At 35.9% G+C, this 23,450-nt stretch overlaps 1 protein-coding gene across 3 annotated transcripts in view; it reads right to left on the bottom strand.

The window, feature by feature from the left end:
- The window catches only part of TAOK3 (TAO kinase 3), a 158,920-nt gene that overhangs the window by 128,247 nt on the left and 7,223 nt on the right, over positions 1-23,450 (bottom strand). The window contains exon 1 of one of the 3 annotated variants that reach the window (XM_054695305.1): positions 21,055-22,992. The exons of the other annotated variants lie outside the window; for them this stretch is intronic. The gene's annotated coding sequence lies outside the window, so the exon portion shown is untranslated. Of the gene's footprint in view, positions 1-21,054; positions 22,993-23,450 lie in introns of those variants that run through there. 3 annotated transcript variants of the gene reach the window in all.

Raw genomic sequence — 23,450 nt, 5'->3', positions numbered from 1 at the left:
GAGCGGGGAGCAGAACAGGCAGACTGACGAAATACACTGCTGAGGGGAGCAGCGGGAGCGGCAGGAGAGGTCTGCATGCCATGTGGGACCCTCCTCCGGTGGCCGGGGAGCAGCTGGGGATAAAACGGTGCTGCAGAGGCCACGGGCAGCTTCGCAACCCAGCGCTCAACCGCTGCGCCACCGGGGAGGCCCCAATTGTTTACTTTTTAAGAACAAAAGACAGTTTACCTTTTCATATTTTTCTTCATTATCTACCCTCCACTACTATCCAGGCTTTGGTTTATATTATGCCTTTATTTTCTCATACTTTGGGAAGAAACACAGCTCTCTTTTCTAAGATACTCTACTCTTGTTCCACTTTTTTTCCATTAATCAATCTGTCCTGTAGGATTCATTTTTCCTTATTGTTTTTTATTAATCACTTTTTAAAAGTACCATTACATACATTTTTTTCCTCTAATTGTTGGCCAATTGACAACTCAGTGGCACTTACATATTTTGCACTTCTTTTTCAGTATAAGGTTACAGTTATATCAGAATAAAGTATCTTCATTAAGCATTTCTTTTTTCTGCATTTCTTCTTGAGGATACACAGAAACTACGTTGTTGTCCTGTCATTAAGTCAATTAGTCATTCCCCTCTGCTTGATGATAATTTTCCATAAAGAGAACTGCATGCATAATCTCATACAATCATGTGGGTAGGTGGTAGAATTAGATCATGCAATCAGTTTATTTAAATTAAATATTTGAAATTATGTAAAAGTAGAAGAAATTCTCATTTGTCCTAAACCACATAACCAGGAAATCCAAAATAAGATTCAAAAAAAATATAACCTACTCTTATAAAATTGAGACAAATGCTAAATATACTACAGACTAGCAGGTTATGTCACTTAACAATCGCGAATTTAACTAAGCTCCTACTCTATACTACATATTAAAAATGAGTTTCCATGGGGTTCATGATTGCAGAGGATCTGGAGCAAGTCAACCTCCCGAGACATCCCCAGGCCAGCCTGTTGCTCCACCTTGGCTTAAAGACCAAGAAATGAGAGGTTTGTTATTAACAAAAGATGAGAACTCATTGTTATCTTGGGATAAGAAAAATAAGTTTGATAAACTCACCAATTTCTGTTTGCAAAAAAAAAAATCTATAAATTTTTCTTTGTATGGGTTTGTTTTAATAAAGTTCTTTTGGTTAAAAGATTTTCATAATAATGATTCAGAATCACACAAAATCCTGAAGCAACAATATGTATCATCACAAATTTAGTTATGTTCAGTATTGCGTTAGTTTAGTTGTATAATATTTCTCTTCCTGAAAAATCCATATATTTTCTGTTTACTGGACAAGATGGCTCATTTCTCCCTGTTTTCCCCCTCTAAATACAACTATATATATCCTACAAATAATTGAATAGAAAACCACAAAGGACTCTAAGCTTTTAAGAAGAAAGGCAGATGCCCTAAGTTCCCCAGGTTTTGTTTTACTCCCTTCTATCCCAGACCAGGCATGGGAAAGGACTGCAGCCCTGAACCACCAATAGGCATACAAAACCAGAAAACAAATCCTGTATTCTCCAGTCAGTGGATAGGAAAGGCAAAGCACATCAGGGACTTGACAGGAAGACTTACACAAAGTGGAAATGTGGGACCAACCTGCCACAGAGGTGGTTAATAGCAAAAATAACAAGTGGTAGCAGATGTCCCCCACCCTAGTGACCCTAGGAGACTTGATGTCTACAGCCTTCTAGCCAATGGCTGAAAGTCACCCCAATCTGGTTGCTTCTGGCCAGCTACTTAATGGCTGAAGGCATTCCAGGCAGGGCATCTCTTGGCCCTTTTCCCAATAGCAGAAGGTGAACAGGTCCAGAGTGTCCTCCCCTTTGCTCAGCAGCAGAGTGCCACCCAGATACTTTGGTGGCCCTCCACCACCAGCAGCAGGTGGCCCAGGTAGGTACTTCCTTCTCCCAGGAGCACCATAGAAATATTAGGGTAAGTGATCTCTATCCTGTGAATCCAACATCTTATAGTCCCTGCTTAATAATACTGGGAAGCCCAGAGAGTTCTAGGGAAGTGTTATCCAGCCCCATAGGTGGCATCAGCAGGGATCCAGTGGGGAATTCAAGCAGTGCCAAAAGAATAAAGTAAACCAAAATAGCACTGAAAAGACAATTCAACAGCTAATTTATCACTGAAGCTACCACCCACAAAAGTAGACAGAATGTACATGCTAAACCTAAACAGGGCAACTGCCTGATAAAATAAGACATTAATAGGATCACTAGTTCCAAAGATAATATCTACCATGTTCCACTTACTATAAAAAAGTTACTTATTTCAAGAACCAGGAAAACCACCACAACTTGGATGAAAAAAGACAATCAACTCACGCTAACACTAAGATGAAGCAGAAGTTGGAATTATTAGCAAATATTTTAAAGCAACCACCATAAAAGACAGATTGATAGAGTGGCTAAAAACATATCACCCAACAATATCATGATTACAAGAAACTCAATTCAGATACAACATCATAGGTAGGATGAAAGTAAAAGCATGGGAAAAAATATATTGTGCAAACTTGACTTCTTTTTTAAAGTAGGAGTAGTTAAATTAATATCAGATAAAACAGACTTCAAAAAATTACTGGGGATATTTATATATATAATTTCATGTTTGAGATTTAATGTTGATGCAGTGATAAAAGGACCAGTCTATCAAGAAGACAGTGCAATCCTAAATGTGCATGTACCAAATAATAGCTTTAAAATACACAAAACAAAAACTGATAGTGCAAAAAGGAGAAACAGACAAACCGACATGGCACAAGGGTAAAGATTCAATCTACGAAGCTATCCGCAGCCACTGCAGCACGAGTTTGATTCCCGGTCAGCCAGGGAGCAACCCACATAGCACAGCAGACCTCTTCTGACTCGCCCACTGCTCCCCTCAGCAGTGTACTTTGGTCAATCTGCCTGTTCTGTTCCTCACTCTGTCTCTGGTGAATCCTCTCACCCCCTACCTCCATGCCTCTGGCCTATACCCCAGTTCTTGTATGCATAAACAAATAAATCTTTAAAAGTTCCTTTAAAAAAAAGTCAGGGGCTTTAATATGCTATTCTCAGCAACTAATAGGACTACTAAAGGGAAAGTAGCAAAGACAAAAAAATTGAAAAATATCATCAAACAACAAGATCTAATTGGACACTTATGGAATACTCAAGGACAGCAGACCATACATTTTTGTGAAGTGGCCATATCCTAGGACTGAAAACAAATTTCAATAAATCTGAAAGAACTAAGAATATTATGTGTATGTTTTCTGACCATAATGAAATCAAACTAGAAATGAACACTATCACGCGAACATGCAAATCTTCAAACATTTGGAAATCAAAGGAAATAAAAAATAGATCTAAATGAAAATATAAACAAAAAAACTAACAATAACAAAGAAAAAGAAAAAAACAACAAAAGTAAAAGAAAATACAGATATCAAAATTTGTGGGGTACAGCTAAAGCAGAGAAGGAAATTTATAGTTTGAGATGCTTACATTAGGAAAGAGGCTAAGTCTCAAATTAATAATCAACATCTTTTAAGAACCTAGGAAAAAATCAGTAAAACCAGGAAATAATAAAATGAGCAGAAGTCTATGTAATTGAAAAGTGAAAATATGCAAAAAGAATGAAATTTAAAGCTGGCTCTTTGTGAGAAATCATAAAGATTCACAACCCTCTCACAAGAACAACAAAGAAAATAAGAAGGAGGAAATAAATTATTAATGTTAGACATGAGACATTATTATATAATGTTAGACCTGAAACATTATATAACATTATATATATGTAGCCCTTGAAAGGGTAGTAAGGGAATACTATGACTTTATGTTCACAAATTTGACAACTTAAAATAATGTACCACCAAAATTAAATAATTTGAATAGTTCAATAACCATGGGGAAAAAAAGAATTTGTAAAGGAAAAAAAACCCACAGGCTCAGATGGTTTCACTGGAAAATTCTTTTTTTTTTTTAAAGATTTATTTATTTTTTTTTACAAGCACTGGGTACAGTCAGAAGCGCGGGAGGGTGAGAAAATTCACCAGAGCCAGTGGAAAATTCTTCTTTAAAAAAGAATTAACACCAAGGCCTCCCCTGTGGTGCAGCGGTTGAGCGCTGGGCTGCGAAGCTGCCCACAGCCTCAGTAGAGCCAGTTCGATCCCCGGCTGCCGGTGAGAGTTCCACATGGCACGCAGACCTCTCCTGACGCCTGCTTCTTCCCTCAGCAGTGTCCTTTGTCAGTCTGCCTGTTCTGTTCCCCGCTCTGGTGAATTCTCTCACCCTCCTGCGCTTCTGACTGTACCCACTGCGTATATAAATAAACAAATAAATAAATCTTTAAAAAAAAATTAACACAAACTTTACAACAGCGCTTTCAGAAAATAGAAGAGGAGGATCTACTTCCCAACTTATTACCACCACATTACCAAAACCAACAAAGGCAGTACAAAAAAGACAACTATGAACCAGTATCTTTCAGGAACTTATACATAAAAATCCCCGACAAAGTATTAGCAAATTGAGTCTAGCAATGTATAAAAAGAATTATGTATTATGACCATGAAGGATTTATTTAAGATATGCAAGTATGATTCAACATTTGACTGTAATCCACCTTATGAACAAGCCAAAGGAGAAAATATGATCATATCATGTGATGCAGAAAAAGCATCTGACATAATCCCACACTCATTATGATTAGAAACTCTCAGCAAGTTAGAAATAGAGAACTACCTCAACTTGAAAAACATTCATGAAAACAGAGGAGAAACTCCCACTGTTTAAGGAATGGGGGGAAAGCTTCAAAGAGGTGATCTATCAGCTGGGTCTTACAGATCAAATGGCGGAATAGGAGAAAAACCATTTCAAGCAAAGGCATAGAGCATTCCAAAGCACAATCATATCAGAAAAGCACAATTCCCTGGGATCAGCAAAGAGCTTGTTTACTTGAATTTATAGTTCTCTACTGGGAAAGGCAAAGGATGAAGCTAGAAGTTAGATTGTGTATTCTACACTAATGCAATTTGGGCTTTCATATGAACAATGTTGTGATACTGGAGTTTTCTGAAGCCAGTGAGTGATGATCAGGTTTGTCTTTTAGAAAGTTAGCTCTAGTGGTGGCGAGGATGCACAGCAGGGAAAAGAGAAAAGGTGAGAAGCCAAGCACAAGGACTCCAAGTGAATGAAAATTCTCAGTTCACAATATTCAATTTACCAGAAAACTTAATTCCCAAGAGTACTCTATCTGTGGATGTCTTCATAAGTACTCATTGAATGACTTATCTTTAAATCTGTGTAATGAATGACATCATAGGGTTGTGAAGACATGTACTGAGCATTTTAGTGGCTCATTTCTGCAGATTCTTCCAATACAAGCAGTCATTTAAAATTAGTTTTTAATTTGAAACTCCTCCTTCCCAATTTTATTATTTTTAATTATTTTTTTTCTTATATCATTGTAGTCCCTGTATTTCTCCCACCACCATATCACCTGTGAACATCACTATATTCCCTTGTGTTCATCCCTCCCCGGTTTTGTAAACCAGCCCCCCATGCTTCAGTTCTATGGTCAGCCTGGTAGTTTTGACTTTTTCTTGACCTTTTGTTTGATTTCTTTATATTCCACATATAAGTGAGAACATTTGGTATTTGTCTTTTTCCTACTGACTAATTTTGGCTAGCATAATCCCTTCCAGCTCCATCCATGTTGCTGCAAATTGCATGAGTTTGTCTTTTTAGTTTGCTGAGTACTGTTCCACTGTCTATAAATATACCACAACTTTTTCATCCATTCATCTATTTGGGGGCTAATGCTAATTTGACCCTTCTTCCCTAATTTAAATTTTTTAAAAATAATAAACTATTCTTTATACTTCACAAACTCCTGTATATTGGCAGTCAATTTATTAATATTTTGACCATCAAAACCAATCACGCTATTAAGGAATTATACCTGTTTCTCTAAAAAGACAAAATGACTATCTTACCAACAAGTTAGTGCTTCAGTGACTAAAATTATTGACCTTTGGGGAAAATAAATCTGAATTATAACTGCATGTACTGTCTATACATTTCTGTACATATATACATATATTTGTTTGTGATAAAAATATAGATACAAATGATATCTCCCTAATGTAATGACAAGTTGGCAGCATCCTCATCTCCCCCTAGACTTTCACAAAAGAGAAAACTCTCCATTCAACTGGAAAGGGAAGAAGAGCAAAGGAGTTAAATGTAATGCCTCCTGGGTATAGTGAAGTGGCTTTTTCTACCATGTGACAATTTCAACGACAAAGATTAGGAAATGGACTATGAGGAAAGAATGGTAAGGTGTGGAATTTACTAAAAGTATTTTCTTTCAGTTTATAAGGAATAAAGGCATTTAAATAGTTTTGCATATAAAACCTAACAAAGAGGTACTAAATGTTATTTTTTAAACTTGTTTTTACTATGGAAAATGTCAAACATAAAGAAAGTTGATAGAACAGTTTAATGAACCACCTCAGGCCCAGCTTCAAATTGTGACTCATGGTACACCTGCCATTATTTTCAAAAAATCCTAGATATACTATTCTATTCAAAAACATTTCAGACTATGTAAAAGAACTATTTTTAAGCAAGTAATAGCATACATTTAGTATATCTAAACTTCAACAATAAAACTTTAATGTCATCAAATATAAGGTTAAATTTCAAATTTCCCAGACTGCCTCATATTTTTTTTTTAAATTCTATTGTCTTCTATTTGAATCCAAATAAGTGCCAACTATTGTAGTTAGGTGATCTATCCAAATTTTATTTTGATGGCAATCATTCAATGTGTTTTAAAAATTAAGTGTACCAGTTTTAATGAATTTAAATAATTATATTTAATAGGAAAGGAGTGAATAGGCACACTAAGTCACCCTGTCAGAGCAGTGTTGACATATGTGCTACAAATATATGAGCACATGGCAAACTAAGCAATCTTAGAAAAAAAGCAGAGGGAAAAGATTGATTTCATTTTTTGCCTGTTTCAAAACACTGCCTTCTTTGCTCACAGTTATAACTACAAAACTGCCCATAAGAATAGTTTTAGTAGGATTTTTGCAAATGTAATATAATGAAAGGGAAAAAAAAGATTTTGATCAAGGAAGTCCACTAAAGTCTTTTGCAATCTTACTTGTGTGTTTTAACACTGTCACTGTTGTACTTTGGCCAAGTACTTCCTCCTTCATTTGAAATTAGCTTGAAATCACAGGATTTTAAAGTTGGGAGGGATCATATGGCTTCCTCATCTCAAAGACTAGGCAGCTACGATAGTATTTTAATATTGGTGCTGTGAAGATTCAATCTGCCGACAGTTTCAGACAGATCTAAGTTGTTTATAGACACTACTATGTAATTATGTTCAGCAAAGTTTTATTATCACAACATGAAATAACTTTTAATTTTTCTTTTTATAAAGCTTGGTAAAATTAATATTTCAACATGTAGAAAAGATCTTGTTATACAAGAAAGAAAGAAACACATTTAGTTCAAGATTTGAAATAAAGGTTAAAAACTTTTACACAGAAGCTTGCAGAAATAGACATAGTAAATGCTAGATTTTACTTAGATATTATTACAAAGTTATAAACTTCTATGCTATCAATTAATAAACTGTGCAATATAGAATTATCTGATGACACACTGTTGTAAGACATAACTCCCCATTAGAATTTATTAGGTCTTCTGAGATTTGCATATCAAGTTATAATAGTATTTCTTATATCTAAAAAATTAGATAGTGTTCCCTTGCACATTCATTGGAAAATTCTAGATAGTATGTCACCATGGAGTAAATTCATTAACCAAAAGCAAAAGTTTGTTATGGAGATCCAGGAGTCTCAGTAAACTCCAAATATGTGACATTGCATAGAAAACATGGGACTTATTTTGCTCAGTAAAATAATTTAAAATACCTATTGAGTGTTTGATAGGTGCGGGGAAGTGCATAAGATGCATGAGCAAACCATATATAGAACAGTCAGAACGATACCAAATTAAATCATTCAAGGATTTAGTTTAAAGGCAGTAGATGAAAGATGGTAAATTTAAAATAGGACTTTTTGAGATGTAATGTTTTCTCTTCAACTCAGAATGTCCTGTGAAAACTGCCTAGAACCTAACTGTTCCAAGTTTCATAATATGAGAAGCCCTGTGCGAATTTATAAATTTAGAACACTGACAATGGAATGGTAACTAATCCTGATTTCACAAAAATTCAGGTTCTTTGTTCTTTCAAAACAAAGTGAAAGCAGGTGTCTTAGTAAGTACAATCCAGTAGATTCAGGTAAGGCAATTATAATTTGATTTTTTTATATGAAAGTGAAGTGTAAATCTGTTAACACACAGAACAAATGAAATGCCACATTCTACATTCTAACACAGCCATCCATCTTACCTGGCTCGCAAGGGAGAAGCAGTGTTCACATTAACAATACCTATTCACACTGTGACAATAATGGAAATTCCACCTATGAAATGTATCAGCATATCAGTTTACAATGTGTTTAATAACATGAAAGATGTGGCAATTAGAATTTTCTGATCTCACACTTCTGCTTTTTATCACTTGCATGCCTCTCTCTTTCATTTGCTCCTCTCAATGCATATTAAAAATTAGGGAAATAATGGGCCTCCCCTGGTGGTGCAGTGGTTGAGTGCTGGGCTGTGAAGCTGCCCACAGCCTCTGTAGCGTGGGTTCGATCCCCGGCATGCAGACCTTTTCGGCCACGCCCACTGCTCCCCTCAGCAGTGTATTTCGTCAGTCTGTCTGTTCTGTTCCCCGCTCTGGCCCTGGTGAATTCTCTCACCCTCCGGAGCTTCTGACTGTACCCAGTGCTTGTATAAATAAATAAATAAATCTTTAAAAAAAAACAAAAAACAAAAAACAAAACCTTTCAAAAAAATTAGGGAAATAATTTAGCCAAAAGTAAATGAATAAGACTCCTTAACTGCAAAATAAATCATGATCAATGAATACTAATACTTCTATTACTACTGTTGATGCTGCTACTATTACTTTTAATAAGAGTATAGCTTTAAAATGATAGTAATAGGTTTACTTTCCCATACTTAACATTCTCTTTCTGTCATGAATTTTCAGTCTGGAGTCCCTTGTCATACTTATACTTTATTTTTTTATACCTTCATTCAATCACTCAGTATATATTCTCTAGCCAATGTCTTCTTCTTAATAACCAAGCACCCCTTCAACTTATCCAAAAAAAAAAAAAAACAAACCAGAACTTTAATTTGCTCTAAATGCTCCAAAGTGCTAGCCAGTTAAGGATCATTTAGCAAATTTTATAAGCTTAGTCTACTCAATCACTTACTCATTAAATAAAATGTATAAAACCAAGGCTACTAAACCATGTCTATTTTTTTGGATGCAGCTTTAAAACTTGTACTCATATTTACTATAGTGATATAATCTGAAGTCAAATTTTTAGCAAGATGAGATTAAAATATCTAGTTTTTAGGGTTAGATCAGTACAAAAATTTTTAAACAATAAAGGAATAAATTAAAGAAGCTGAATTATGGCCTTACGGTAATGGACAAAATATGCATTAATCAAATGACTGTAGTAATTGGCTACTTTGGACAAATCCAAAGTTTCTCCCCTCTTAACAACGATCTCGAAGGCCTCAAAGCCAAGAGGTTTGAACATAAAACTAAAAAAATCCTGAATAGGCAGGAATATAAGAGGAAGGAAGGCTGGAGATAGTCTAAGGGAAGAAGAGGAGTTAGCGATCCTCCAGAACTGATGAAGGCCAAGGAAAAAGCCATGTGTTTAGGGAGATAAGTATGCATCTTTTTAAACTCTGTTTTTGGTTGGCAGAATAGACTGAAATGAATAGCTTGGGTTTCTGGTGGATGGGGAAGAGAAGGAGCCTATGTTTGAAACTTTGTTGGGACATACAATATAATAATGCTATTCATTCACCCTTCTTGGGGAAAAAAATTAAACCATATTCTTGGAAACCAAGTCCTAATGCTCTGTCTTCTATAGGACCTCCCATGACTAGAAATAAGCCTGTTGTAGTTGAGATAGATTAACTAAGAAATTGTCTGGAAGTTTATTAGAATAAAAACTAAAGAACAAAACCCACTTTGAATATCCATATAATAATGCTTGCTTGAAAATGATGTGGAAGAAGCATATTTAGCTATAAAATGACTATTTATTGATATGGTATAATGATATACTGTTAAAGTTTTTAAAAAGTGGCTTATAAGGGCCTCCCCGGTGGCGCAGCGGTTGAGCGCTGGGTTGCGAAACTGCCCGCGGCCTCTGCGGCGCTGGTTCGATCCCCGGCTGCTCCCCGGCCATCCGGAGGAGGGTCCCACATGGTGCGCAGACCTCTCCGGCCGCCCGCTGCTCCCCTCAGCAGTGTACTTCGGTCCTTCTGCCTGCTCTGCTCCCCGCTCTGGCTCTGGTGAATTCTCTCACCCTCCCGCGCTTCTGACTGTACCCAGTGCATGTACAAACAAACAAACAAATAAATAAATAAAAATACATGCCTCTTTAAAAAAAAAAAAAAAAAAAAAAAAAGTGGCTTATAAAACAATATATAAAACATACCTCCCTAATTACTGTTTTTTAAGAATCTGAAAAAAAATTTGGGGAGTTATATGTCAAGATATATTTGAAGACAGAAAATAACTTATTTTCTTCTAATTGCTCATTTGTATTTTCTATTTATGAAAATGGAATGCGTTACTTAAATAATTGTTAAAAATTATACAAGAAGAGCTATCCTGGGACAAGGACTTCCACTGTTTTGTAGGGAAGAGAAGAAAATGTTTGGGCCTCCCCGGTGGCAGAGCAGTTGAACGCTGGGTTGCGAAGCTGCCTGCAGCTCTGCAGCGCTGGTTCAATCCCTGGCTGCCGGGCGAGGGTCCCACATTGCGCGCAGACCTCTCCTGCAGCCCACTGCTCCCTTCAGCAGTGTATCATCAGTCTGCCTGTTCTGTTCCCCGCTCTGGCTCTGGTGAATTCTCTCACCCTCCCGCGTTTCTGACTGTACCCAGTGCTTGTTTAAATAAATAAATAAATCTTTAATTAAAAAAAAAAAAGAGAGAAGAAAATGTTTTAAGAAATGAGGGAGGATCTACACCTTATTTACCAAAAGTCTTGCTGGGAATTCTCTCAACTTCAGGACTAATAAATAAATTATTTTGCAATATCTTATAACAGGGTATTAATAATTTCAAAGTGATATATATTCATCATTATTTTTAACCAAATAATTGTACAGATTAAACTTTTTCCACCGCGCTTATTGTACTATTGACTAGACCACTAACAAATCTCTACTCTATAGAAATACAATAATATTTGTTTTAGGCATCTTTTAGAGAATAAATCATTAGTATGAAAAAATTCAGACTGAGGATTATGAACTAATTTTTATTTATTTATTTATTTATTTATTTTTTAAGATTTTATTTATTCATTTATACAAGCACTGGGTACAGTCAGAAGCGCGGGAGGGTGAGAGAATTCACCAGAGCCAGAGCAGGGGACAGAACAGGCAGAAGGACCAAAATGCACTGCTGAGGGGAGCAGCAGGTGGCAGGAGAGGTCTGCGCGCCATGTGGGACCCTCGCAGGTGGCCAGGGATCGAACTGGTGCTGCAGAGGCTGCGGGCAGCTTCGCAGCCCAGTGCTCAACCACTGCGCCACCAGGGGAGGCCCGATGAACTAATTTTTAAACAAAATACTGTATCTGAGTTCATTCCCACTATTATTAGCACTCAAGATACACAGCTTGAATAATTAGAAGAAAAATGGACTCAACCGGCCCAAATGGTAGTCTGTATATCACATCATATAGCTATGCTTTGGGGAAAGGAAATGCATTTAAAAGCACAAGAAAAGCTATGTTCAATACACTGCTAAAAGAATAAACAACTATTTAAGATGCAAAGGTAGAATGTGAGCTTTTTTCATAAACTTGAGGTTAATGCAAAGTATTATCTAATTCTAACTAGTTAATCCATATTACGACTAAGTAATAATACTATCAACTACATTGAGGCCATTCAATATATGCTGCATTAACTTTTCTCCATTCCACTTTAAAATTTCTCTGTCCACAGCAGCTCTTCAAACAACACTGTGTTGTTCAATATTGTTGTGTTATAATGTTGATGAGAAAAAAAAATCAATTAGTGTTTGGGACCACCATCTGTGTGGGGTTTACATGTTCTCATGGTGTCTGCGTGTATTTTCTCCTGGTTCTCCAGTTTCCCCCCTCATCCCAAAGATGTGCATGTTGAGGCTCACGGTCATGGCGAAATTTTCTCACTCTGCGTGAGTGTGGCTGTGTGTGACGTGCCCTGCAAGGGAGGGGTGTCCTGTCCAGGCTTGGGTCCCCCTGTTGTGTAGTGAGGGGCCTACTGTGCTCTGGTCACCCATTAAACCTAAACTGCAATAAGAAGGTTGGAATGAATGAATACAAGTGTTATTTTTTAATGGTGGAAGTGTCCAGAGTCTTCATATAGAAAGTTTGGAAATGTTTGAAATATGCTATAGAAACATAACTCTTGCTTAAGAGTTTTTTTTTTTTTTTTTTTAAAGATTTATTTATTTATACAAGCACTGGGTACAGTCAGAAGCGCAGGAGGGTGAGAGAATTCACCAGAGCCAGAGCGGGGAGCAGAGCAGACAGAAGGACCGAAGTACACTGCTGAGGGGAGCAGCGGGCTGCAGGAGAGGTCTGCGCGCCATGTGGGACCCTCCTCCGGTGGCCGGGGAGCAGCCGGGGATCGAACCGGTGCTGCAGAGGCTGCGGGCAGCTTCGCAACCCAGCGCTCAACTGCTGCGCCACCAGGGAGGCCCATTAAGAGTTAAGTTAAGCTTTACCTCAGTTAGTCTGTGGTAAAGTTTGTTTCATTACGCATAATTTGATTTAAAGTTTCCAGGAACCTACTGACAACATTAACTGAGGAATTGCTGTACTCAATTGTCTTCTTTACTCGTTCCCCTCCATCTTTCTCCCAGGTTAACCACTTCTCCCCAATACCACCAAATCAAACCAAATCAAACCAAAAACACAACAGTCTCAATTCTGTATCCTCATATCTTCTCATTTCATTACCCCTCATTTCATTTTCTCATCCCTCTCACTTTTCTTATATCTTCCATTGTTTTCCATGAACTCTTTTTGACTTACGATATGCTCAAAGTATCATTTATTGAGGGATCACTCCTGACAGGAAGATGCCCTGGGACTACTAAACTAACTCCTAATCTCCCAACCCAGGAAGATTCTTCTTAGGCCCTATCCTTCCATCACCTCTACGTAGCATCTCCTTAAAAGGCTGTTGTTTCTGGATTTGTCCTTGGCACTGTCATCTTCCAAACCACCTTTCCCCCTGGTTTGTCCTACTTTATTTACCTCTTATCATAAGGATCTGTGCTGGGCCTCTTTTCTTTTCTGCATACTTTCTCCTATTTATCTAATTCATTTTTATGCTTTTAGCTCTCACTCCCAAGCTGCTAATATCCTCAATAAATCTCTCATAAGCTGCTTTTCTTCTTTCCATTGAGACTGTCCCAGTTTCAGAAACTTAGTAGCAGTCCAAGTTCTCATTTGTAATATCTTTCTTCATTTAAGTCATTCTACGAACTATTGATGAAATAATCTTTCAAAGGCTCTGATTGCATCAGTCACCTCTATTCAAATACTTTAAATGGTTCTCCACCATCTATGGTTCAAAGTTCAAAACTTCTTATTACGTGATTTGAGGATCTTTGACTTGCCACTGTCCCTAAGTATCCCACACTCTTGTTTACAATGTCTGAACTAGTCTGAAAAATACATTATATTCCACCACACTTGCTGAAAAGCTACCCAGTATTCAAGACTCAGCTTAAATTCTATCTTTAACTTATCCTGTCTCCCTGGTACAGAAGCAATCTCTTCCTACTGCATTAACTTTGTGTGGCATTCATGCCATCTGTCTTGCTTTTAAGGATACAGATATTTCTTAATTCCATTAATTGAATATGACTATTGGTAGGAATACTATTTACTTATTTGTCTTCTATAGTCCCTTGAATGTTGTAGGCAGTGTTGAACTCATCATTTATTTTGAATTAGAAACTACTTTAAAACACATTACAAAAAATTAGAGATGACTTCTCTAGGATCTGAGCTAAAATGTGTTTCTGTCTTACTTCTGAAGAAAAGATGCAGGAAACAAATCAGCTAAATAAACAATATCTGTATGTGTGTTTCAAAGAACTTTCATTTAAATTATGAACAATTCTACCTCAGGATACACCCAAGAGAACTGAAGACATGTTCACACAAAAATTTGTACATAAATGCTCATAGCAACAGTATTCAACTCCAAAAAGTTGAAACAGTTCAAAAGTCCAAACTGATGAATGGATAAATGTGATCCATACATGGAATATTATTATTCAGTCATAAAGAAGGAACCACTATATTCTGCAACATGGATGAATCTAAAAGCACTATGGTAATTTATGGTAATTGGAGAAGTCAGACACAAAAGGTCACGTATTGTTTGATTCCATTTATATACTATGTCTATAACAGACAAATCCAGACAGAAATAAGTTGGTGGTTGCCAGGGGATGGAGGTAATTGACAGTGGCTACAAACAGGTTCAGGGTTTCTTTTTTGGGGTGAAGGGAAATGATTTGGAATTGGTGGTAATAGTTGGAAGACATTGTGAATATACTAAAAACTTCAACTGCACAAATTAAAATGGAGAATTTTACCTCAAATAGAAAAAAAAAGTGAAGAGACTAGTCCCCAAAATAACTCAATTTGGATTTGTGATATAATGGAAAAGAGGTCTGACCTTTGAATCAACAAACCTAGACTTACATCAGTTGTGCTACTAACCAGCTATCTGACCTTTCGGACGCTGCTTTATTTCTCTAAGCTGCAAAAGCTTCATCTACAAAGGGAGGACAGCAGCGTCATGAAATAATGTGATATCATTATAAAACCATAAAGCCTTTTATGAATGAAAAACCATATTGTTATTCTATATACTTAAATGATTTTTAAAAATCCTAAACTGTATTAATGGGTCCGTAACTCCAACTTTTTATTACTGGCACATTAATTAATGATTTTTTATTGTCATATATGAAGGGCATCTTGCATTGCTATGGCTTTGGCATTGTGGGCACTGACAGTACAGTACTTTATAGAGTTAATTCTTCCTTTCACAATAGGAGGTAGGATGGCATGGTGGTCATAAAATAGGTATGCAATTGATTTAAGTCTACGTTCTACTGATTATGGGCAGACACCTAACCTCTCTGAGTATCGATGTATTTCCCTGTAAAAATGTGTGCATCTGTGTGTCACCTACATAACAATAGAAGTTACAAAGCTTCATTGAGACATTTGTTAATTAAAGCACATATTGTATGTGTAAGCACAAATAGCAAGCACTCAATAACCAGCAATTGTCATTATTATCTGTCTTGTGCAGTAATAAGTGTAAATGACTGGCGCGAGCTTACAAGAAAAAATCTGAAACATAACCAGGAATAGAGAATAGGTATTTTATAGAGTAGTTTCTAAGTAATTAGAACAGCAATTGATTCAGGGCCCTTCCTTTTTATTTTCTAGCATACCATGTGTCTCTACAGCATTGCATTAGCCATACAGTTTAATTTTTGGCTTATAAATGAAGAAAAAGACATAGTCCTATTCAGTACTAGTATCAGGTTTGACAATAGTAGATTCTCAGTAAATATTTATTGAATGAATGAATAAATAAGTAAATGGTATGGTGCTCCTGGTTACATCCACAACCAGGCATCAACACAAAATCCAAAGCATTAATCAGACATTTTGAAATATCCAAACTCTTACACATATAAAACATTTTGCATTCTGAAAATTTTCATTTGGGCACCCTACATGCTTTTGGCATCAATACAAAGGTAGGTATTCTTTCAAAAGACAGATGACTGAATAAGAACTGAAACAATATACATTCATGTGAAGTAAAAAAAAATTGTGTTCATGTTTAAGGTTGGGTATATATTTTGTCATCTCTGATGGAACTCCCCAATAGTTTTTTGAGGATAGGAATCATAATTAGTTTCAACACCCCTTCACAGATGGTGGGCACGAATTTATACTTAAGTTATAAATATACTTGGTAAGAATACATTTAAGTTTTATAAAATGCATTGATCATCTTTAATCTATAGTAATAGGATGGAAAGTTGTTAATATCAAACAAAACTTCTCTAAGTATAGCTGGCTATATCATTTTAAGAATGAAGAATACACACACACACACAAATATATGTGTATATACACACACAGTTTCATAAGAAAAGCAAACAAATCAATCTATTGAGTATAACCAGTTACAAAATTACCTTCATTTGCTTCATGTTTTTCTGTAAGTGAGGTGACAGACTATGCACATTTTTGTTCACTGATTTGCTTATTTAAAAATTACCTGGGACTCCCATCTGCAGCAAAAATAAGCTAAAAGAGTCAGGAAAAAGCCTCACATGAGAAGTAAACTTTATCAGGGCCTTGTAAAGAAATGGTAAAATCTGAGTGGGAAGAGAGAAGGCAGGTTTTTTGAGTGAAATATTAATTAACAGCGTCAGAGTTGCAGATTTGAATGAGGATGGTGTGTTTGAGAGACAGGCTGTACAGAGCAGGAAGGATGGGTTAAAGAACATGGGAAATGAATAGGGAGTGTAGAAACAGAATCGAAAGGGCATTGAAAACCAGGCAGAAGAGGTTTGATTTAATGTGGTGGACAACAGGGTACCAATGAAGCTTTCTGAAAAGGGGAGTGACATGCTGGAAGTAGCATTTAAAGAAGGCTAATCAGGATGAGTTGGAGAAAAACAGATGAAAATGAAGGAAGGCCACTGTAATCTAGGAACAAGGCGTTCAGGGCCTGAGGAGAAGTGCACAGAGATACAATGTATTTTAGCAGCAAATGTGATGGGCCTTGACTGTAAAATTACCAGAAACAAGGATGAGACATAGACCTATACTGAAGTTGGCTACTAGGTGGAGAAGTACTAAGACGTGGAAATTTCAAACACTAGAGCTATATTCACAAAGCCGAGATGTTTTCAAGTACCTTGTAAGTAGTTTGTTTTGTTTAGTAAATTTTCTGCAGGTGCTCCTGGATTTCACACCTACTTTGCTAACACAGGCTCATGAAAATCTGCTTACATCAAAATTAGTTTTTATGTTTTTCAATGTGTCAACAAAGTTAACTGACCCATATAGGATAGCAATTCCCAAGGACTCAGAAAGCAAAACAAACAGAATGCACACTTTCAAAAACTCAACCTTTTTTTAAAGTTGATATTAAATCTTGAGAACTAGTTTTAACTTTATCTGAGAGTGATCCACTCAGAAGAAAACTAACAAAGGCATCGGAGATAACGCAGGAATGAGGCGACAAGGGTTTGAGCGGCTAGGTACACAGAGCTGCAGTGTACTTCAGCAGCAGATGTGATGGGCCTTGTGACTGTAAAACTACCAGAAACAAGGATGAGACAGGCTAACGAAGAGTCAATACAAACAAGCTGTACTGAGAAAATGAACTAAGAAATCAACATGTTGCTTTTCTGAGTTGGCTAGCAAATTGGAAGAAAATCTCTAAAGTGAAAAACAAGGACTAAAATGTTACTAAGGCTAAATTCAGCAGCTTATCTAATTTTTTGGCTAATAATTACTCAGATTTAACTCTTCCTCTGCTTCCTCTCTCCTCTTAGAATGTGTACTATATACATAGCATGCTAGGAGGAATAGCATGTAAATAAGATCTATAGATTTCACTCATGGGCTCCCAAGGTACTTTCAGAATATTTCTATTATTGTAAACTGATTCTGTTATCTATACACAATTACAGGCGCCATTTTCTATCTCTTCCCATGATCATTTTCTGGTAGAGTTTTGATTAAAGATTGCCAAAAAGCAAAGATAACCATATCTACTGTCATTCACTAAGCTCTTCATTTATAACATGTGGTCAAACTTACACTTTTCAGAACATTATCTCATTTTAATCCTCACAACAGTCCTGTGAGGTAAGGACTATGATTATGCCCACTTTACAGTTGAAGAGGCTGAGGCTTCAGGGAATTAAGGGGTTTGTGCACAAAATTAGAAGCTACTAAGTGGCAGCCACGTTCGTCTGACATGCTCTCAATCATTATATTATACAGCCACCCCCAAAAGAGATAAGGAACCCAGACTTGCTACTCACTCTGTGAAAGAATTCGGGAGGGGCATCAGTTCTAAGAACTATGCTAGTGATACAAACGGACAGATTCTTTGACTCACTTCTAACCTTTCCTTATTCCGGAAACACTGCACTCTACTCCTGCTATGAACTGGGAGTTTCACCATCCCTCTATTAGCAGGACATTTCCACTACTACCATCAAGCCGTAAGATCTCAATATCTTTTCAATGTGTTCACATTTTAAAAATGCTACTACTAAGATCATCTAGCTCAGGACTAACCAGGCAGGGTGGTAACATCAAAATGCTTTAAAAAGTATTTTCTTTGAACACCCAGTGACCTGAGCAACTCTTCCCAGTGACAGCCGAAATGGAAACTAACCTTTTCAAGATACTTCTCAGTACATAAGATGTATTCATAAGAAGATACTTCTAAAAATAACTCTCCACTGTAACTCCCTCCTTATGCATCTGGGAGGAGATGTCATATTTCCTCCACAAAGCTTCCTTTTATGTTGCAACAGAAAGAATCTCAATTTTAAGCTGAACCAGAACAAGAACTATAAACTCCTTCACAAGAGATGGTTACTTTTATTAGTATTTTATATACATTGTCTAAATATGATGGGGTGTCTTACATTTTAACCTTGCAATACTTTAAACTAGAAAGTAAAAGCAGTTTTTATAGTTTAAAGTTTTGTCTGTCCTACTCGCCTTTTTTCCGCTAACATGTGGTCTCCCACAACAGGGTCAGCGTGATCTTTGCAGACTATAGATAAGGAATATGACTGCAGTAAACTACAGAAGATTAAGCACATATCAAGTAATTTAAAGTTTAAAACTTGACATATATGTATGAAATCAGCAAGCTGCATCGCATGGTTAAATAACGGACAAATTAATAGGATGCAGTTAGTAGCTTCCATTTTTCCCTCCAACTAACGGAACTTTGGCAAGTAGCCATATAATCTGCCATAATCTGTCACCATAATGAAGCACCACCCACTTCCTCTTCCCCACCCCCATCTAAATTATGATTGGAATACTTCTGGAGTGCTAATAATAGCATTCAGACTATCATAAAGGAGTGCTCTGTCCACGAAAACTGAAATTTACACCGTTTTTACTTTTAAATCTTTACAATCATAAATTTTATGAAAAAAGCACATCACATTTAAAAGAATTTTTTTTCTTTTTATCTATGAAAAATAGAGTCCCCAAATCAGTAATACCCATTTCAAGACTCCTTGAAGGAAAAATACATCCTATGTATAACTGTAGGTTTTTAATTTACACATCTAACAGGTAAAGTGTTAGGAGTTTGGAAGTCTGGGTTATATATATTTCATTTAAACCTTGTTCTGAGAGCCTGGTGAACTTGGTAAAAAACCAAAAATTATTAAGGTAGCTTTCTTGGTTTATACTATTTTGCATTAACTTTTTAACATACATACTACGAGATGTTAAATAAAAATGATCTACTTTCCTACTTATCTAATTTCGTTTTATGAACTAGAGTAGTCACATAGTTTTAATATTTTAGTAAGTAATCTTATGTATTAACACAAAAGTATTTACAAAACAAAGTAAATTTTCTGACTTTTCTGCCTCTAAATTTCGTATTACAGTCAAGCTATTGGTGTGCTTTCTATCCTATTTTCTCTTTATTTAAAAGAAGAAAATAGGAAGTGGGCCTGTTTGAGATCTCTCATCTAAAACAGTGGGTCATTTTAGCTTAATTTGGAAATGTTGCTTTAAAGTAATAATGTCATTCATTAACATAAACTATCCATTTAATAAAGATGTTTCGGTATATTTAAAATTTTTATTTAAAATACTCATGGCAAGTTTTTGATATCTTATTTGCAGCTCAGTAACTACCTTACTTATCCAAGAAAAGGAAAAAGTTAATTAAAAAAAATCCCACTAATATGTATTTGTTGAACATCAAACTGTAAATTAAAATAAAGCATATGAATTGAGTGGCTTTTGAGGTTAATTACTCTTCTCTGGACTTTGAATTAAGGTTATAGTCACATGAAATTCAAGAGTTTACTAGAATGTGTAACACAAACCATATTTATAATAAAACATTAAATGTAAAACACCAAGCTTAAACTCACAGTGGATCTTCTCAAATGCATGTCCTACATTCCAATTCAACATGCTACAGACTTTAAAAATTCTTTCTTTGACTACAGCAATCAGTAAGCTTGCCTCAGAGATGGCGTTCTTTTAAAAACTGCCTCTAAGTCGCCTAGGAATGGTGAAACTAAACGTACTTTGTAAGAACATAATGCTATCAGCACCTTCATCCCGAGAAAGGAAGTTGTTAACAGACAGCTTTATAAGTGAGACTTTAGAGAGCACTTCCTGGTCCGACAATATCGTCAACAGCATTTTATATAGCTTTATATTTCGGCATTTTGCAATGAGCTTTCAAAAAAATTTTACCTGAAATTTCCCCCCAGGCCCTCCAAAAGAGAAAAACTTACTCAACCTAAATAAATCTTACATTAAAAAAACAAATCTATGAAGTTCTATCAATGCTACTGTCACGGTATCATGCAATATCAAGTATTGTATAAATATTATTGATAATAACATCAACTTTAGATTTAATTATTTCACATTCATGGAGCCCTCAAATCCTCCTGCCCCGTGTGTTAGAGTTAGGTTTCACAGAGCACATTAGAAGGGAAAAAAAGAATTTAAAGGACAACTCACCGATTCCTTGATGATGAAGAAAAGGCGAATAACCACTCACACTTTCATTTCCAAATTTAAAGTGAATTCTCCTTTTAAACTAATATATTAAAAAAAAAACAAACCCTTTAAGAAACCTTGCATGATCCTAAAAAGGAACTGCCGATAAAAACAGCGTGACTTGAGTGCTGCACTTTACTATCAGCACCACCAGCTGAAGTATTCTCTGTTACGACGCCTATTGGTTCCCACAGGTGCAAGTGCTTATGGGTGTTGCCGATTTGCCTTTTTTTTTGTAAGTGAACCACTGAAGGGATTTAAGGTTTGGACAAGCAATCCTAAGAACTATTAGGGCAGAGCTACCTTGGGTGAATAGCAAGAACCTCCCAAAGTAGGTTGACTGTGAATTGATGATTACCTAATTAAAAGGAACCCGAGAAATTTACTTCAACTGGCTTTCATTCTTTCCCTAAAATGAGCTGTTACTATGAATGCATATGGCTTCACTTAATGAATAGGTATTAATGGTTTTCTCCATGCAAAAACAGTTTTAGTTACTAAGAATACAGTAATGAATAAAACAAAGAAAGTCCCTGGGGTCATTTATACACTCTTCTAGCAGACTTTTAACTACTTCATATATGGGAGAACTTCCATAATACCAGAGATGAAAAAAATTTGTATAGAAATTTGTAAAGTCAATTGTAGTGCTCGCTACTAAAAAGCATTACAATGGAGGTCACCACCTTAAACTTACAAGAACTTTTTCAGAACTATAGTATTTAAAAGTAGGATTCTTTTGTTTTCAGTCTTTCAGAAAGGCCATGTTGGAGGCAATGGCATATGTTCCAGCAGGGAAAAGGAAAAACTTCTCACCATGAGTCACCAATGACTAAGTTCTTTAATTCAGGCTTAAACACATTTCAAACTCAATTACTTGTACATGCAGAAAACTGATAACCCCAAATTAACATCAGGAGCTTGATTTGACCAATGTTCAGGGTTAATATCAGCATCTAAGAAAAACAAGTGCTTTTAATGGGATAATGGCTCTGCCCTGAATCTTATTATAATTTTGGTTTTATTAATCTTTAATGCCTAAGGGCCATGTCAGCAAGCCTCCACTAGATTCTGTTACAATGAACAGTTTTCTTAAATTTCAGCAAGACTGAGAGAATATCTTGGATGTATGGAATGGTGGTGATAGGAATGGCTTGTATTTGTATTCAGTAAAACAAAAACTCAAGGTTGCTCAAAGAAAAATATAAAATACAGAGACTAAAATGTGTGCTCTCTAACCTAAGCTATACTTCACTTCTTAGGATTTTACTTATGTTTCAAATAACAAAACCTTTCTAGTCAATAAATTGTTGGGCTTTCTAAGCCAAATCTGTCCATTTAGTTGTTAAAAAATATTTATTGAGCACTTACTACATGGTAGGCACTGTTCTGTGAATTGGGGAATACTTTAGCAATGAATCTCTGCTTTCATAGAATCTAAATTCTACTGTAGGGATATAAGATAAACAAATAAGTATTTGGTATGTCAGAAGATAGTAAGCGGTAGGGATAACAAAGAGTTTTATTTATTCACTTATAACAAATTGCTTATACCACAAGATACAGAACTTTAATTTGGAAGACCAGAGTGTTAGACAAATTCTACTTCTAACTCAGGTAAGTAACCACCTTCAATTGCAAATGACAGAATCTTATTTCATTGTTCCTAATATCCAAAGAAAGAAAAACAAATTTCCAAGGCTGGAAAGTTAGAACCCAATCCTTACCCAATAAAAACATCATGTAAGGAAACAAAACAACAAAACCCAAACACTCAACTGTCACTTTAGGGAATATTAAATGTGAATAAACAGATTTCCATACACTTATCACCAGTGGCATTGAATTTATCAGCTGTTGGGGTCAGAAGCAAATTGTCTACTTAAGAATTATTCCTGCTTTTTTTTTTTGCTGAGAAATAATGACATCTAAATATTATCTTTGAACATAAGTATTTAAATTTAATACAATTCAACATTATTTATTGAGCAAACACTAGTTGCTAGACATTTGATTATAGGTGTAATACACTTCTTTTAAAATCAAGAAGATGGTTCTATACAGCAAAGGAAATGAACAGAATGAAGGGCAACCTACTGAATAAGAGAAAACACTTGCAAATCATATGTCTGATAAGGGGTTACTATCCAAAGTATATAAAGAAATCATATAACTCCAACAGCACAAAAAATGAAACAATCTGATTTAAAAATCAGCAAAAAGATCTGAATAGGCATTTTTCCAAAGACGATACACTCAATACCAGTAATCATGGGGGCATACAAATCAAAACCACAATGAGATATCGCCTCACACCTCTAAGAGTGACAAAACAAGTGTTGGTGAGAATGTGGAGA

Source organism: Talpa occidentalis, unplaced genomic scaffold (genome assembly GCF_014898055.3).
Source record: "Talpa occidentalis isolate TD23 unplaced genomic scaffold, MPIMG_talOcc4v2.1 talOcc4.14, whole genome shotgun sequence".
In the NCBI taxonomy this organism is placed as follows: Eukaryota; Metazoa; Chordata; class Mammalia; order Eulipotyphla; family Talpidae; genus Talpa; species Talpa occidentalis.
The sequence above is the reverse complement of the archived record's forward strand: the minus strand, read 5'-3'. Positions and strand labels throughout refer to the sequence as shown.